Below are 16,404 nucleotides of genomic sequence, written 5' to 3'. Positions count from 1 at the left end.
GGCTCCCGGGGCAGGACGTCCGCGTGGTAGCAGCTGGCGGTGTGTGCGGAGGGGGTTGCCCACACCTGGCACCTCCATGCTGCACATGGCCTGCGCACGAGGGGCTGGGCAAGGCCACGGGGACTGAGTGAGGCTGTCTCGGCACAGCCTGTGTGCGCCCTGGGGCGGTGCAGGGTCGGGGTGTCGGGGGTGAGGGTGAGGCGGTGGGCCCCTCACGGCTCGAAGCCCTAGGGCTGTGCTCCCACGCGTCAGGGCGCCAGCCCTGCGGCCCCAGAGCCCAAGGAGGGCTTTCAGGGGGGATCTCTGCTGCCAGGGCCATGGGGGGGCCGCCCCGGGCGCCAGAGAGCAGCCTCTCGCCCCCCCCAGCCCTTCTTGGTGGGGCCCCCGGCAGAAGCAGTCACCTAGGGACACCCAGGGGCTGGGAGGCTGCCGAGTGGCTCCTGAACTCCAGAAAAGGGGCTCACAGCCGCGCGGGTGCAGAGGGCATTGGGGTGACGTGGGGCAGCCGTGGGAGCACAGGCGCGGAAGAGCTACCGTCCAGCCCCGCACCCCATGATATTCCCTTGTCGGCACCATCTCCTAGCTTTTCAGGCTTTACAAGCGGGCAGTCTGCGAGTGGGGACAGCTCCAGCCTGCTTTCCCGGTACTTCAGGGCTTATTCTGGTTGTTTCCGTCGCGTTAGCTGGGCCCCGCGAGGTGCTGAGCGGTGACCCGGGCCCTGGGCGTGTCTGTGTTCACGAGGGTGTTCCCTGCGGTGCCTTGAATTGACACCGGGTCTTGGAGTTGAAAATGGGTCTTTATTCACGTACACCTTTCACTTATTCACATTTCCATTAGATTTTTTTCATGACGAACGGCTGATGAATTTGAGAGAAATACCCTTTCACTACGTGCTGATCCTCGATGTAGCCCCTCGTTTAATTACTAGTTGCTGCGGCGGGTTCTCTTGTGCCGTCTCCTGGTGGTGACAAACCCGGTGGGTCGCGGCGTGTCCCGCAGCGCCGCCAGACCCCGGGGCCGCTGTTGGGTCAGCACAGCCGCATCAGAGGACTCAGGCATCTGCTTCACAGTGAGATGGGTCTCTGGTCCTTCGGTGTCCTCGCTGGAGGTGAGCTCGGGATTGTGGCGGCCTGACAGGGGGTTGGGCACCCCCTGGAGTAGTCTGGCCCTTGGGGGGTCTGGAGGGCTCAGGAAGCTGCAGGATCAGTGGGTGGGGACGCCCTACTGATCTGCACGCCCCCCACCTCCTTGCCCGGTGGGTGCTGGGCACCCTCCCGTGGGGCTGGGGCCTGTCCCTCTCGGAGTATCTGCCCATCTCCTCGTTTGCACCTGACCTCCGCCCGGTTAGAGGTCTTATTGTGCCCACTTGACCCCTAAGAAGCAGACCTGGAAAAGAGAAGACCTTGACGCTCTGAGATCTTTACTGTGTTTGCAGGAAACGCCTGGACCCCAATGTCTTGCTGTTTGATCGTGACCCAGCTCTGCGTCCCCTGGATACACGCAGCTCAAGGGGGCATGGTGGGCAGGGCTTGCAGGCAGAGGAACCCGGTTCCAGCGGCCCGGCAATGACTTGGTGGAAGGCAGTGGGGAGGGGGTGGTTAGGGGGTGGGAGGGTGGACGCCTTTCCTTTCTCGGGGCTTGAGGCTTGCCCTCCAGCCATCCTCCCAGACTCTGGCACAGCATCTCCTGGGGCACCTTCCCTGGGGTCTTTCTCCCCCCTTCCCCGGGGCTTGTGTCCCCAGCCCTCCGGGATGCCCCTGTCTGATCCCATCTGTGTCTGGCGTCTCTCCACACCTCCAGCCCTGCCCCCCACTCCCTCAGCCCCAGCTGCTTCCATCTCCTCCTTGTGGGGCGGGGGGGGGGGGGCCCTGCACACGACGCAGGTCATGGTAACGGCAGGTGGGTGGAGCCGAGCTGGACAAAGGTCCTCCCGGCACCCGGCTTCCTCAGGTTCTATAGAAAGGACATGTACGTGGATGCCTCAGGGATCTCCCACCTTCACCCAACATCCACACGCTAGAGACCCACAGGCCCTTGAGTTTTGCAGGAAAGTGGACGTTTCCCTGACGCAAGTGAGGGAGTCGCTGCTCCCTGCTAGCTCCTCGGTGGCTGGGAGGTCCCAGCAGATGAGGGCTTGAGTGCATAGGCCCAGGCCCTGCACCCGGATCCCGACTCAGAGGGTGCGGTCTGGGATCCAGAATCTGCACCGCTCACAGCCCATGGCAAGCAGAGGGTGGCCACCAGGAGAGATGGGAAGAGCAAGCTCATGATTTTATGTGCTATGGATTCATTTTCCACTTTCTAGAAGCTAAGTCCTAGGCTCCAGGTCCTGGGGATGGAGCACTGGGCAGGCAGGTGAGGGTACCAGGAGAGGCCAGACCTTCTTCCCCCCCTGGGCTTCTGGAGGGGGCTGCTGGGGCAGGGGTGCAGGGACCCCAGGTCTGGGAAGTAGCTGAGGGACTTCTCCATTTTCTTTTAACTGTTCAAAGACTGGCGCCACATTCCCGTCGGGTGAAGTGAGAAGAGCGCCTCCCGCCCTAGCCCCACCACCACCCGGCCGGGGCCCCTGTACTCAGGGTGTCTGCAGGAACCGGGAGATGCAGGTCTGTCCACAATGGTGCAGAGGGGCTTCCCATCCTCTCACTGTCCAGCTCGGGTTCTCAGGCTCTACTCCCTGCGTGTTGGGGCTGCTTCACTGTCCCGTGCGTCTCCCAGCAGGTGATCTGGGGAGCAAGTGCCCTGACTGGCCTTGCTGAGCCACAGGATCTGGTGCATCCCGGTCCCCGCAGGGATGTGCGAGACATCCAGGCTCTCAGAAGGAGCAGTGGGTCACTAGGTGGAGGCGAGGGAGGGCCTGGAGGGTCGGGGCCTGGGGCATGCGACAGGGTGGCTGGTGCCTGTCAAGGGCAGGAGAACTCAGGATGCTGGGAGAGCACGGCTGGGTGGTGGTGAGGGCTGGTGGCCTGGCGGAGGGTCGCCCTGGTGAAGGCACAGGTGAGGAGCAGTTTGGGGTGGGTGGAACCGGTGACAAGCTCAGGGCTGTATGGGGTGAGCACGGGACACCAAGAGGGACATCCTGGAGGATGGAGAGACAGAGGATGGGTCCTTGTGTAGAGACGAGGCAGAGAGACTGTGGCCAAGGTGGTGTCGTATCACCTGCCTTTCCTGCCCTTCCAGAATCCCCAGGCTGGAGGCACGTCTCCCCCCTTTACCTCCCCCCAAGTCCCCCTGTCTCACACTCTCCAGGCGCTGGTCGGTTGGCTGGGAGCAGCCCGGGAGTGTCCGCTGGGCGAGGGCTGGGGGAGGGTTTGGAAAGACCTGTCGATTGTCTGTCCGGTCAGGCGACTCAGTGACTGTGTGGGAGGGTCTGGAGGCAGAAGCGAGGCTGGGGGCTGCTCTGCCCTGGGAGCTGTCTGGCTCGTGTGGGGGGCGGGGGTTGAGGTGGGCAGGGTGTCAGGGTCAGGCTCCACCCCGCCTCCCTCACCCCTTCCTCCCAGGTGGGGAGGTTGTTGGGAGGTTGCTCATCTGGAGCCGAGAACCCCGGGCCTTCCCTGGACAGAGACCCCCGGAACTCGCCTCCCAGGCCAGCTGCCTGGCGGGCAGTTGGCAATTTTGCTGAATGAATGAACAAGTGAAATAAAAGATGAATGAGTGAGGGGTGGAGAACAGCAGTTGGGTAAGTCTTGAGTCCTGGGTTACTGAGGAGGGGGCTGGCGGGGAGGTGCATGTCCACGCAGCTGTGAAGGCTGGAGCCCCCAGAGTTAGCACTGCCCTTGGCCCCGGCTTCCTTCAACTGACTGTCTCCCCAAGTCTCCTGTTCTGAAGGGAAAACCTGGGGCCCCTGATCCAACCCCTGTAGAGCACTGGCCTTTGTCCCCTAACCTGGGACCAGGCAACACGTGGGCCCAGTTGGGCAAGGAGACGCACAGAGGGTCAGAAAGACAAGCGTTCATCTTCCTGAGGCAACACGATGGGGGGTCCTGATCCGGGGAGGCCTTGGCGGGGAGAGCTGGTCTACCTAGGAGCGTAGCTGGACAGACCTAAAGATTAGCTGATCAGAAATGAGATCATTCCTTGGAGAGTGTCCCATGCAGTGATCACCATGGTTACCATGCCTTCAAATCCTCTGGGTTTCCTTGAGCCCTCCTGCTCAAGCCAAGACTCATGCCTACTCTGTGGAGGTTTAGTAGAGCCCAGGGGACCCCCCGGAACCTGCGGGGGAATGCGCAGTGTGTCATGGAGCGTGCACGCGGCAGCGGAGTGTCCACATTCGCTAGTTACCAGGGAAATGCGAGTCACGAGCAGAGTCAGCCGTACCCGTAGGTTAGCAAACGTTCACAAGTCCGATGAGGCCACGTCATGGAGACCACGTGCAACGCCAGGGCCTCTCGCACCCTGCACCTTGGCCCCGCCATGGTACAGCCACCTGGTGGAACAGGTGGGGTGTGGGGTGCTCTCTGATAGTTTGTTCCCCATGACCAAGCAGTCTCTCCCTGGCACACCATCCAGTGAAACGTGTCACATGCGTATACAGGAGACGTGTGTGAGGATGTGTATGGCTGCACTGTCTGAAAGCAGCCAAAACGACCATCGTGGGTTAATGAGAGGTGTGCAGTCACGGGGCGGAGGGCTCGGTAGCAGCTGCAGTGAGTGAGCTGGTCACGAAACAGCACGGACGAAGGCTGGGAGCACGAGACTGGGAAGGTGAGTCCCAACAAATGACGGAAGCACCTACCATACACTGTTGTGTCTGATGGGACAATGAAGCTCTGTGTCATCTGTGTGTGTGTGTCACCTAACATCTGTCTGTCCATCTGCCTGTCTGTGTGTCCACCCATCTGTCCATCTGCCCACCCATCCCTCCATCCATCCATCTGTCCGTCCATCCAAAGACACTTAGCTTCTTTCCACGTCTTGGCTGTTGTGCGTACTCCCTCATGGGTACAGCCACCTCTTCACGGTCCTCTTCTCATTTCTGTGGATGTGTACCCAGACGGAATCGGTGGATCATACGGTAGTTCTGTATTTAATTTTGGGGGGCACCGTGCATACTGTTCTCCACAGCGGCTGCAGCAGTTTACATTCCCACCAACAACGCACGAGGCTCCCCCTTCTCCACACGCTCTCTCGCCAACACTTATTAGCTCTTGTCTTTTTGGTACTAGCCAACCTGACAGGTGTGAGGTGGTGTCTCACTGGGTTTTCATTTGCATTTCATTTCCCTGATGACGGGGGTACTGGGCACCTTTTCATGTAGTAGCTGTTAGCTATTTGCTTAGTTTTGGGAAAATGTCTGTAACTGGATGATTTGGTTTTTTTTGCTTTTGAGTTGTAGGAGTTCTCTATACTAGGTGCGGGGTTTGCACAGATTTACTTGTTGGTTGGTTGATGAAAACACGCAGCCAGGGGCTTGCGGGGAGCCTAACTCTGCGCTTCCCCTCAGAGCAGTGTTGAGCGTTGGCTAAGTCAGTGTTTGCCGTGACGCCGTGGAACAAAACCATCTCGGATAATGAGAACTGACTCTATTTGCGGCCTAGGAGGGTCGTTGGAAACATTGCCTTAGGTGATCGGGGCTCAAGACCGGGATGGAGGGTTCGGGGTTCGTGCAGGCCCCCCATTGCCTGCCCCTTGGTTGGAGCCTCGAGCAGCTAGATGTTACTTTCTTCCGTGGCCAGGAGGGGACACTTCAAGAGATTCCTCTGTTTTGTAACAGTTGCCCAAAGATGATCAGAACTTCCAGTGAGAAATGGAATATTTAGTAGGGGAGAGTTCCTGCCACTATCACTGACGGTGTGAGCGTGTGGGCATTGTTCTGTTCCAGCTCCGGTTGGGAAGGCTGGTTCAGAGAGGCGGTTTGGGGAGTCCCTGAGAAGCCAGAGGGGAGCAAAGGGACTGGTTCCTTCCTGCGGGCACAGGGGAGGGAGCGGGGCTGGGGCTCAGGCCAGGTCTGCCCCCCCCCCCCTCCATCCCACTACGTCCTCTGCCTCAACACCACCCTGAACGTTTTCTCCTCCTGGCATCATGGTTGGCATCTGCCTGCTTTTTTTTCTTTTTAATTTAATTCTATCAGTATATTTATAAGCCCTTTGTTATTCCACACGCCTGTGGCAGAGGAATGAAAATGATGTCTGCTACATGACACTTGAAAGTACAGCATCATTTCCTGTTCCTTCGTGGCAGGAGTGATCTTCGCTCACGTTCCAGCTCCCAGGATGTGGGAGCTGCCGAGAGGTGGTCATTCAGCAGCACAGATGTTTGCAGGTTCAGGCTTCCAGCTGTCATTATGCAATGGTGGACGGTGACACCTGCCCTTCGCGGGGAGGGGCCATGCTCGGCCCAGCCGGCTGAGCCGTAACAGAGTCCGGCTTCTGTTTAGGTTGTGGCCCACGCTGACCAGCAACGTCCTCCCGTGACTCAGCCTTGCTGTAGTCTCCTACGAGACCTCCTGCCCCGACCCCTGCCCGGCCACTGACCGTTAGAGGCATCAGGGGTCCCAGAGGTTAGAGCGCCCTGCACGCCCTCCTGGGTGGGGAAGGAGGCAAGCCCCCTCCTCAGGGTGCCGATGGGGTGACCATTTGCTGATGGCCCCTGGTGGCCTCCCCCGCTAATTTCCAGCCAAGGTCCTCTTGGTCATGAGGAGCTTCTAGGGTCATTTTCGCTGGACTCAGTAGCCTCAACACCACATCCTAAAACCCCACAGGACTTCCGGCAGGACGGGGTCAGCACACGTGTTTCTGCCATCGAATATGGTGGAGTCAGCTCAGTTTGGGAAGCTGGCATACTTCCAAAGCTGTGTTGTCCGTGAGGGTAAACCGAGTTGGGCGTGCTCTACCCCTGGCCTCGCCTGCCAGAGGCTCCCGCACAGGCCCGGCCGTCCCTGCAGCGGCAGGAGGGGGGGCCTGTCCGTGCCATCGGGCCACCGAAGCCGTGCATCCTCGGAGTTCATCCACACCCGCAGCTGGCACACTCGGGGGACGGGATTTGCTCCCACACTGCAGGGGAGGCAGCAACCCGGCCCACCTCCCCCAGGCAGCTGCCAGGCCACTGGAGGCCGCCCCGAGGGCACGCAGGTCATCTGCAAAAATAAGCAGATGGTCAGTACCGCCAGGGAGGGTGGGCAGCCAGCAGGGGCACCGAGGACGTGCTGTCTCCCTTGCGCTCTAGGGTGACTCCGGGGTGCTGCGAGGCGGCGGGACTCCTATCCTCCCTGGCCACCACCTCAGGGAGAGGTAGGAGGGTGTTACTGGGGTGCTGGGGGCTCGGGGATGCAGCAGGCTGCTCCCTCCCAAGGATCGTGGCCCCTGCCTCAGCATCACGGCAGGGACATCAGGGCCTGGGGGACCAGGGCCCGGGACAAGGTATGGGGTGTGTACCGCCCCCCACCCCCCGCAATCCTGGAGGTGCCCCCGGGCCCCCACCTGCCTCATCCTCCGCTCATACCAGTAACTGGCTCGGCCACCCTCTCCCACCTCCACCCCGGTGTCCGTGGGAGCCCTGCTGGGATTGGGGTGCTCCTGGACCCCTGTGGCCCCTGCAGGCAGTGATGGGCGTGCCTGCGTCAGAAGAGACACGTCGGGGTTGCCGAACCGGCAGAGAATCGTGTTCTGCACGGTTGCTTGTCGCCCAGGAGCGACTCAGCACAGCACCAGCTCTTGCTCAGGCTCGCTTAGCTCCGGGGCTTCTGCTGGGGCAGAGGGGCCCTGCCTGCAGTGGCCCTGCCACCCGGAGCCCTGTCTCTCCCCACCGGGCGGCCTCATTGGCACCCACCTGCTGGCTCGTCCGGGGCCCCCGGGGCTCCGGCCAAGGTACCAGGCTGGCCCCCGAGATGCCGGTGGCGGTCTTCGGTGGGCGGGCGTCCATGAGGGGCAGGTGGGCTCTTCCCCTGCGGCCTCCAGGGACTTACATGCTTTACTGTCCCATCGTCAGGGACCCACCTGCCCGACTACCCTGTGGTGCTAATGCGACGGCCGGAGCTGTAAAACCCAAACAGCCCCCGAGCATACACACCTCCCTCGTTTTTCACCGAGAAAACCCCCGGATCTCAGAGTAAACCTGGGGCAAATTCGCTGCCAGCTATGTCCCCACGGCCTTCGCTGCCCACCTGCTGTCCTGAAGCAGACGTACACTCTGGCACCTGCCTCTGCTGGGAGGAAACCGCAGGATCCGGCCACACCGCACAGGCCGGGACTCCTCAGAGGCCACCATCAGGTCGGGGCTCCTGGGGCCCTGCCACCTGCCGAGCGACGCACGGTGACACACATCCAGTGGGGAAGCTGGCAGCTGCTCCCTCTCTGGTCTCGGGTCCATGGCCTCTGTCGTCACCCAAGACGTGGTCAGCATTTTGCTCCCAGAATTATCTGACGCCTTCCACCGTCGGGGTGGTGGTGTGCAGAACTCACAGCCCCCCACTAAGATTCTTTTTTTTTTCTAAAGATTTTAAGTAATCTCTGCACCCAGTGTGGGGCTTGAACTCACAACCCTGAGATCAACAGTCATGTACTGAAAAAAAAAGAGAGAGTCATGTGCTTCACAGACAGAGCCAGCCAGGCGCCCCCAAGTCCCTCCAAGATTCTTGTCCCTGTTGCTGAGCTGGCACTTACTCAGGTGCTGCTGTGCAGGGATTTGCAGATGAGCAGCCGAGGCCCTTGGATCCCGGGTGTGGGCAAGCGGGGCAGGAGGGCAGGGAGACTGAGGCCTGAGGAGGACTTGCTCAGGAGAGGGAATGGGGGTCCTGTAGGGCAGAGAGGGCGTGCCAGCTGGGCCCCCACCTACGACAAGCCCTCAGCCCCACAAGAATTCTGCGCCGGGTTGGAGGATCCCCGGGGCCCTGGCGGGGAGCCCAGCCTGGCCGGCACCTCGACTGCAGTCTGTAGGGACAGGCCTCCCAGGCCTCCGAGGGGCTGATGGTGCGGCAGCTCCAGGGGTTGGGTGGGTGGCAGTGCGCAGGCAGCCGTGGGTGGCCCCCAAGCGGCCTCACGGGCCCAGCCAGCGGGGTCTCCAGGGCACTGGCGGCAGGCGGGGGGCAGTGTCCTCTGCCGAGGGGACCGCAGGACCACACTCCCTGCGAATCCTCACACTCGTGTCTGCAACGGCCGTTCAGGTTCTGGCCTCTTCCTGCCGACCGGGCCCAGGGGTCACGGCGTTCCTGGGTGAGGGCTGTGACTTCCCGCAAACCCGAGAGTCTCCCACGTTGTGGCAGTGCAAAGACAGAAGTCCCAGCCGCATGTGAAGGGGATGCTTCAGGTAAAGAGAGGTTCTAGCCACACAGAGGGGTGAAGTGGGCCCTGCAGGGAACAGGCCCTACTACTCCCGGGGGCGGCAAGTGAACCCCCCGGGACCAGGGGCCGCCGCTGGGGGCACAGCTAGATGGCGGGCAGGTGCACACGGAGCCACGTCTGCCTGCCTCTAACTCCCCCTCCTCATAACTGGGGGAAAGCAGCCAGATGGGGCCCCTCCGAGGGGCGATGGGCCCGCACAGGCCCCTGATGCCCGGACAGTGATGCTACGTGAGCAGCGCCCTGGGGCTGGCCGGCCTGGGGCCCCACCTTCCATCCCGTTCCTTAGCAGGTAGCGGGCAATCGACCTGGTTTTAGCCCCCATGTTCCATCCTCTGCCCGTCACCCCCCTTCAGTCAGCACGGGCCCTTCCCACCGCGGCCCCCAGGACTGGGGCCGGCAAGTGACCAGAAGGGGAAGCCTCTGCCCCAGCGCCTGCCACACGCCCCCGGGAGGCCATGTGCCCCGTCCGTCCCCCTGTGGCAGGAGCGCACCATTTGCGGGTCGGGCGCCAGCGACAGCAAGTTGGCCGTCAAATGTTGGGAAGCATCCGCTTGGGGTGGGTCAGGGACCCGCAGCCATAGGACCCCCTCCAAGTAGTCGCTTCCTGTCGCAGGACCTACGAGGGGTGCACCCGCCGTCTCAGGGCTGGTTTAAGAACCCACGCAAAAAACAAGTCCTCCGACTCCTGCTGCCCCCGAGGCAGCCCAGCTCCCCGACCCAGCCCTCTGGGGCTCCGCGCCTCCCTGGCTCGGTCCTCAGCATCGGCTTCTGTGTAATCAATGTTCTTAATTGAGTGACTTTCCAAGTGACTGTAGCATCTGTTTAATTGGTCACAGGAGAAAGAAGACTTTCCCCCGAGCGGAGAAACGGACTTCTCCTCGTTATCCCAGCTGCTCCCGAAGCCCTGGCTCCTTCCTGGGCCTTCCCTGCGCAGCCGAAGGATGAGCCCCGTTTCCTAGCACCTCACCCCGCAGGCCCTGCTGCCCACCCCCACCCACCACCACCCCCCAGTCCCCGGGGTCCAGGCCCACCCTCTTCTCAAGGCTTTCACGGTCTCACGTGGAGGGCGGGGAGACAGGTGCCCTGGCACCCGAGCCCCAGGTTTGCCTTGGCTCCTTCCTCTCACCCCAGAGTCACAGTCCTTAGAAAGAAAGCAGCGTGGCTCCCGCACAAGTGATGCACAGGGAGCTGCGACCGCCCAGCCGGGTGCCCCCGCGGCCCCTCCTCCGACACCGCACACGCCCTGGGAGCCACGTGTAGGGAGAAAGCCCCCAGTGTGCACGAGGCCATCGCTTCCCGAAGAGGTGTTGCCATCATAAGACACGCTCCTCCTCAACTCCCAGGAATCACTTGGGAGATGCTGGGGTTTGCCAGGGGCCGCGCCCTGTGAACCCTGGTATATTTGTGATGAGCCTACGCAGGCCAAGGTGAGAGCACCTCTTTCTCTGTCCCCAGGAGATACCAACTGGTTACAAGTTGACGAGGAAATGTGCCTGGTACCTTTGCCATTCTCCTTATTTTTCTCTCTCCAAGGGCATCCCCGGGGGAGGCAGGAGGAGCTGTGTCAGCTGCTGCCCTGTCCTTTCCAGGTGCATGTGAGTGTGTGTGTCGTGGTTGCATGTGTGTGACTGTGTGCTGGTGACAGTGAGTTTGTGCCTGTGTGTGTGTCTGTACACCCACATACGGTATCCTTTTTTTTTTTTTTTTTAAGATTTTATGTATTTATTCATGAGACACAGAGAGAGGCAGAGACCCAGGCAGAGGGAGAAGCAGGCTTCCTGCGGGGAGTCCGAGGCAGGACTCGATCTCAGGACCCAGGGTCACGCCCTGAGCCAAAGGCAGATGCTGGATCGCTGAGCCCCCCGGGGCCCTGTACTGTATTTCTCACATGGGTCGTGGCCGTGGACTGTCCACTCACTGGCTTACAGGACCGAACTCAACTCATTTTCCTGAAGGGACTTCCGGATCAACCCAGGTCGCCGAGGCGGGTGCAGCGTGACATCACTGTTGCCAACTGCCAGTCCATAGGGTAAACAAGCACAGAAGACGCAGTGGACCTCTGGTCGCTCAGATGGGCCACCCGTGATGTCACGAGGCCTGTGCTGTGTGGGTCAGGACGGAGCCCTGCCTCTTGGCACCGTCTCCTCAGTGAGGACCCTGGGTTGGAACTTGGCCACCTGGGGACCTCGCTCGGCTTCACTGACAGGTGGGAGGAGGGTGCACCTGCCCTGTTTTCTCACATTGGACTCCGGTGGCCGTCCCCAGCATTCCCGCAAAGGGCCCACGAGGGCCTTGTGTTCGCCCCTCCATCACGCATGAATGTCACACCTTTGGCTGCTTCCCCCGTCCGTGTCTCCCTCCAAGGCCTGGAGTGTCTGACAACCCGCTTCCGCGGCCCTCCACGCTGGGTCTGCACCAGAGGTGTTGGGGGCCTGGCCCTCCACCGCCCCACCTCGGGAGCCCCGCGCATGGCAGCTCCTGCGAACCCTGCCCCAGCTCTGCCTCTGCTTCCCAATCCATCGAACGTCTCTCTCCGAGTCCTTTCAGCTCTCTGGGGATGAAACAAAGAATAAACTTAGGTACGGATGGATCCCAGGGTTGATTCGACACCCAGGCAGTGGTGAGCACGCTCGAGCGCCGTGGGAAGGTCCCAAACGCTCCCGCGCCACGGGCACAGCCTCGACATGTCACCAGCTTCCGGGGCTCGGGGGCCGTCGATGTCTTCCCCGGACTCTCGAGGAACGCAGTTTAGTCTTCCAACTTCCTGTCTCACAAATGACAGGGTCGGTGTCTCTTCCTCACCCCCTGCCCTCGGCAAAATTAATGCATCTCAAGACAGGAACAAGTGGGCATTTGCTGCGGAGCCTTAAACACTACATTTGAAAACGTAAATTTCATCCTCAAGGTCCGAATTTCCCCTAAGGGTCTTGTTTATCACAACGGCCACACTCTCCAGTCACCACCCACCTAAGCTAAGTGTTAATACAAGCAAGTAAGTACAAATTTATTTGTGCTAGTAAATTTAAGCTCTTCTTCTGATATATTTGTGGATTAAAAATAAAATCACAATGACAACGCAAAACTATCTTCACATACTAATGAAAAAACTAGGAGAGGAGGGAAGGGGGATGGGGTGACTGGATGACGGGCACTAAGGAGGACACTGGATGGGATGAGCACCGGGGGTTATACTATAAGTTGGCAAATTGAATTTAAATAAAATATTTTTTAAAAAGTAAAAAGCAAACCCCCAGAAAAGAAAAGAAAAAACTACATATCAAAAATTTGAAGTTGCAAGGAAGTGGTGATTTCTATCCTTAACCACTTACAACAGAGAATAAGAGAAGCTAAAATGGTCCAACTTTGAACTTAAGAAATGAACAACGCAGTGAGGATGTGTCCTGGGAGGCTCAGTGGTTGAGCATCTGGCCTCGGCTCATGTCCCGGGATCCAGGGATCGAGTCCCACATCGGGCTCCCTGCTCCACAGGGAATCTGCTCCTCCCTCTGCCTCTGCCTCTCCCCACTACTGATGACCTCTCTCTCTCTCTTGCAAATGAATGCATAAAAAAGTCTTAAAAAAATAATTCAAGATGACCAAGGTAGGTTTAATGCAGGATTGCAAAGAATGCTTGAAATTAGAAAATGTATTAAAAGAGTATCACTTTAGGAACAGATGAAATGGGAAAATCACCTGATTATTTCAAGAAAAAAGCTTTTGAAAAAAATTTAACACAAATTCATGAAAAACTTCTCATAAGTAGGGCTAGAAGAGGATTAGCTTAACCTGGTAACGATTGTCTGTAAAAAACCTACCGCGCATTGAAAGAGGGCAACATTCGCATTCCCTATAACATCAGAAACAATATATAGATATTGACTTTCACCTTTTATTCAATGATGGAATAAGACATACTTATTTTTTTTTAATTTTTTAAAAATTTATTCACAATAAACATAGACACAGAGAGAGAGGCAAAGACACAGGCAGAGGGAGAAGCAGGCTCCATGCGGGGAACCCAATGCAGGACTCGATCCCAGGACCCCGGGGCAGATGCTCAGCCACTGAGCACCCAAGGTCCCCACAACTCTCCTTTTTCCCAGAGTATTTCTAACTGGTCTTGAGAAGTTTTTGTTTATGTATATTTCAACTTGTCCAGTTTAGGAAGAAAACCAGTCATAATTGTTATGGAAATAACATTAAATTGAAAAATCTATGTTAGAACAGACATTTCAATGCTGTTTAGAGTCGTCACGTCTGAGAACGAGAGGTGTCTTTACAATTGTTCGGGGTTGCTGTTGTGTCTCTCAGAAGCGTACTAAGTTTTCGTCCTTTAGATTTTGCACATTTGGGGGCAGATTTAATTCCAAGGATAAGTCTTCTTTCCCCCAATCGTACGTGAGGTTTTCTGTCCCATTATGCCCTCTAGGTGGCTCTTGCTTGTTTATAAAAGGCTGTGGGTTTTCATGTGAGTGTTTTAGCAGACACTCAACCTTGTTTTGATTTCATATTCTACAGCCTTACTCAACGATTTTATTGATTTTTCTAGCTTTAACATTGATCCCTTAGGGTCTCTGAAACACACTGCGAGGTTGGCTGCACATGGGATTGTATTTTCTTTAATTCTCAGGCCTCCAATTGTTTTCTCTTGCTCGCGCCTGCAGGACGATGCCGGGAAGCAGCGGGCCAGGCTGCTTCCTCCCTTCCCTTGGGCCTGGGGCTTCCTGCAGCAGGTCCCCCGCGCCCGCAGGGTGTCAGGCGACGGGCCACGGATTGGGGTTTGCAATATTCTGAGGTTGCACCGAAGCACAGAAACACTAGAACCGCCCTCCCTGCGTCATCACCAGCATCAGCTGGAGAACGGGTCCAGCCCAAGGCCCTTGTCGCGCTTGCTTTGTAGAAGAAACCTGGAAATTTGACTTCTGGGGTTAAATGGAGTAAGCTGTGTTTTTACCAGGAAAGACTCCGTTTCCTCTGAATTTTCTACCTTATTCCATAGAGGTTTGCAAAGAATCTCTTGTGATAGTTCAGTGGACTTTGCTGGAGTGTGACTTACACGCAGTCCAAGGAGCGCCCTTTGTAAGCGGACGGTGAGTGACGGGTTTACACAGCTCACGACTACGTCAGAGCAGATTCAGAGCAGCCGCTCGGCCAGTAAGTGCCCAGCTCCCGGATCCGAAGCCCCAGAGCCCTGGCCACGTGGACGCCTGCGCAGGATTAAACACACGGCTTACTGATTTCAGCCCCCACCCCTTCCTGTGAGGCCTCAGTTTACCTTTTCCTCAAAAAGCCACTCTCGTGTTAAAATGTAAATTTGCACTGATCTCTATTCCTGTTCAGTGCAAGGAACTAAAGAGTGCTGATGGCTTCTTCTTCGACAGATGAACTGATGGAAGTGCGATCATCCAGTTTTCAAATATTTGGGATGTTCAACTTTACCTTCCTTGTATTTCCATTTAGTTTGGTCGGAGAATGGCCCCCGGGATAATTTATTGTTCAATGAGAAAATCTGGACACGGAGGGCAAAGTGGGGACACTGGCCACCGTGCTCCAGGCTCAGCGGGGCCGACCCGCGGGTGGGGGCCACAAGGGCCCGGAGCCTGCAGAGGCCACTGGACGTGTCGATTCCCCGGCACGTGAAGTGGGCATGTGAGCCAGTGCACGGCCCGAGACGGCACACACGGCGGCCTTGGCCTGTGGATGTTTGGGTCCCCTCTCCACACTGGGCCACCCTCACCGGCCGCTTTTCCATCCTGGATCCACAAACCCGTGCTGCCCCCGCGCCGCTTGGCAAGCATCTCCTGAGACCCCCTCGTCACGCAGGACGTCCGGGCGGAGACAGCCGAGGCCCGTCGGTGCCATCAAGACCCACTACCGACAGGGACTCCCCGGGTAGCGCCCTGCGCACAGCACCAAGGACCGCCGTCGAAAAGAGAGAGATTATGATCGCTGAGTCCCCAAATCCGTTTCATAGTTAGAGCTATGGGGGTGCAAAGCAGAATCAGAAACTCAGTTATTTGTGAAGGAGGTGGGTGGAAGACCAGCATGGACGGGGACGGGCGGTGGGCCACCCCGGCGTCCCCACAAGGGAAGGTGGGCTCTCGCCAGGGTTAGAGTTTTCCAGCCTCGAGTGTCGGGGAAGTGGCCCCTGGAGAGTCGACAGCTAAACTTCCGGCACTCGTGCACGACTAGCACACTCACCGCCCCCCCCCCCCCCCCCGTCACCCTGCACTTGCCCCCCGTGGGCCGGGTCGGAGGGCGGCCGTCCCCTCGCCACCGGGTGCCCCTGCTGAGGGCCCTGAGCCCCCGGCCGGGCCTCCAGCCTTGCTAAACGCTTGTCACCACTCTCCCTGTCCGCTCCTCTCACTAATTCTTTAGTGACTCATTTGCCCATTTATTCAACAAAAGTTCTGATTTCCAGTTGAGACGCTACCCTGAGGTCCTGCGACCCCTGTTCCCCTGTCCAAAGGAGGGAGCAGAGCCCCCAGTTCCAGAGGCTCCCATCTTCATGGAGAGGGAAGCACGGTGGCCCCTGACCCAATCGCACACACACTTCCTAGCTAAATGCAGCTCTGCAGGAGGACCTCTGACCCTTTGCACCCGTGGCCATTTCCCCTCTGCATGTGCTTTCCAGCTGGCCCAGAGCTCAGGGAACCAGACACTCTTGATGCCCCCATGTGCCGGGGCCCCCGCATGGGGAGATTCAGGCCATAGATGGTGACAGGCCTGCCCGGACGGCCCAGGTTATGAGGTGAGGCTCAAATCCAGCAGGAAAACTCACAAGCACAGTGAAAGGGAGGTCTTGCTCCAGGCTGGGAATCCCAGGGCATCTTACCTGAGATGCAGCTTAACTCCAGTGGCCTCCAGAGGTGAGCCAGGGCCCAGGGTTGTCCTGAACCTGCAAAGGTCCTGGGACACCAAGGAGCAGCCAAGTCCACCTGAGCCCACAGGGGAAATGACAAGTAGTTGGAGATTGGGGGTACGTGTGCCATGGAAGGCAGGTGTAAGGACCTAGAGCCAGGCTGGTGCAGACCCTGCTGAGGTGTGAAGATGAGGGGAGTGGAGAGCAACTAGAGGGGCATGGGGGGTGGAGGTGTGCAGACTTGGGCCCGGGCAGGCCTGAGGA

At 58.6% G+C, this 16,404-nt stretch overlaps 1 long non-coding RNA gene across 3 annotated transcripts; it reads left to right on the top strand.

Moving 5' to 3' along the window:
* Positions 1–1,918: 1,918 nt before the first annotated feature.
* LOC140603940 (uncharacterized) lies at positions 1,919–15,385 on the top strand. 3 transcript variants are annotated; one of them, XR_012006944.1, is made up of 5 exons: positions 1,919–4,704; positions 9,101–9,243; positions 10,115–10,705; positions 10,812–10,867; positions 10,990–13,898. It is a non-coding gene; the product is annotated as an uncharacterized lncRNA (long non-coding RNA). The 3 variants fall into 3 exon arrangements; XR_012006945.1 differs by lacking the exon at positions 1,919–4,704 and adding an exon at positions 13,943–15,385 and having other exon boundaries at positions 4,722–9,243; positions 10,990–12,270; XR_012006943.1 differs by lacking the exon at positions 1,919–4,704 and having other exon boundaries at positions 4,722–9,243.
* The last annotated feature ends 1,019 nt before the right edge of the window (positions 15,386–16,404 follow it).

This window comes from Canis lupus, chromosome 14 (assembly GCF_048164855.1).
Source record: "Canis lupus baileyi chromosome 14, mCanLup2.hap1, whole genome shotgun sequence".
Taxonomy (NCBI): Eukaryota; Metazoa; Chordata; class Mammalia; order Carnivora; family Canidae; genus Canis; species Canis lupus.
This window is presented reverse-complemented; position numbering and strand designations above follow the sequence as displayed.